Here is a 1,865-nt window from a genome sequence, read left to right on the forward strand (position 1 = left end):
GTCATCTTTCTTGGATTCACATTCCTAAACATTTACTAATAAAAGTCGATCTGTTTTTAGGATGGTGTCTAGGGTTCAGGTAGGATTTTAAACTACCATATAGCTTATCCTTTATAATTTTTGGTTAGCTTTTAAAGCTCATATTACCTGTAGAATGCATTAAATGAGTCTTAGAATCATAGAAAATTGGGGTTGAAAGGGACCTCAGGAGGTTAGACAATCCAATGTCCTGCTCAAAGCAGGACCATCCCCAACTATTTTAGCCTAGCCCAGGCTTTGTCTAGCCTAGTCTTAAACACCTTCAAGGATGGAGAGTCCACAACCTTCCTGGGTCATGATCAGACTGCTCCCTTACATCCAAATTGGAGTTGCTCTGCCCCTTCCCTTGCATCCAGATAAGGGCTCTTCCATGTTCCACCCCACTGCACATCTAGATTGGGGATGCCCCACCACAGTCTGCCCCTGCCCCATGCATTTGTATCAGGATCAGGCTGCTTCCCTTCCTTCCCCCCTCCCACCCAGTGTGTCTAGTCTGAGGTAGCTCTGCCCTGCCCACACCACAAATGGATGAATCAAGGTTGGGCTGTGCAACCCCTTGTAGCTGGATCAGGCCTGTTGGCCAGATCTCTAGCTTAAGGAGAGACCTGGTAGTGCCCAACCAGTCTGTGGGGTGAGAAGGTTGGGCTCCACTGACTTAGAGCATTGATCTCATGTTCAAAAGTTATTCCAGCCATACTTCATACATTTTCATTAGCTTGGAGGCATGTATCTACATTTATATCTGGTAGAACAGACTTTTGGTATCATGTTTTATAATTTGTTCTGAACTTAACAGAAGATGATACAAATGTGAGGTCAGTAGGTGACACCAGTATTAGTGTGTGTCCAGTATAATATTTCTGGGAAGTAGGACTAGCTCCTGGTATTAGACAATGTTTGAGTGTGAGGCATAAGTAAAGTCTGAAACAGGGGTGTCAGATATGTGGTCTGGATCTGACCCATGGAGCTGCTGTATCTGATCTCATGCTATTGAGATTGAGTGGCCTGCTGTAGAATCCAGACCTTTTGGGCTCTGGTGAACTTAGCGATTGGTAGCAGGAGGGTCAATTTATGGCCCTGGTTGCCCTCCAGCCTCTTCGCCTGTCACCACTGCCATGGTATTGCCTCCTCAGCTGCTGGCCCTGCCACCACTCTACACTGGACCTACTGCTGCATGCCTCATGCCAGTGCCAAAACTACCACCATAGCACAGTTCACGTGGTTCTGGCTCTGGTCTGGAGCATGCAGCAGGAGCCAGAGCTGTGCTGTGTGCCCTGTGCTGGAGCTGCTACTGCTGCTGCCATGTGTCCTGGGTCAGAGCCAGAGCTGCTGCTGCCACTGCCATTGGCACATGCCCTGGGTTGGATGCAGCCCACAAGGAGCCTTGTAGTATATATCTGGCCAAGGGTGCAAGGTGAGTTTGACACCCATGGCCTAGAAGTTGAAGGTATCCCTATGTGTGTCATGTTTATAATATAAACATGCTGGTATGATGAATTTCATTTCTGTATTTTGACTTTCAGAAACAGTTGGGTAGAGTATACTATGAGCAAAAGGCCATTTCTATTTGTAGTTTCAAATTATTTGCCATTTTTGCTGGGGGAAAATGCTGTTTTGCATGGGTTTGTGCTTTATTACCTATATGGTCATGGGTTGAGAGAGCTTGGGGAAAAGGGCAAAGATGCAAGCTGAATTTGCTATAGATACTTTTGTAATGGCTCTCCTCTTTGTTTTTCACTTCAAAGGTGCAAAGGGTGGGAGGGGCAGGCATGACCCTTTTCTTCTTGCATAAACTTGCCAGTCACCACAAAGAAAGTTTACAACTC

The 1,865-nt window shown here is 46.3% G+C and overlaps 1 protein-coding gene across 3 annotated transcripts in view; it reads left to right on the forward strand.

The window, feature by feature from the left end:
- HIBADH (3-hydroxyisobutyrate dehydrogenase) overlaps positions 1-1,865 on the forward strand; it is a 122,997-nt gene that overhangs the window by 14,919 nt on the left and 106,213 nt on the right. The gene's annotated exons all lie outside the window — the stretch shown is intronic.

This window comes from Alligator sinensis, unplaced genomic scaffold (genome assembly GCF_000455745.1).
Source record: "Alligator sinensis unplaced genomic scaffold, ASM45574v1 scaffold29_2, whole genome shotgun sequence".
NCBI classification, from domain to species: Eukaryota; Metazoa; Chordata; order Crocodylia; family Alligatoridae; genus Alligator; species Alligator sinensis.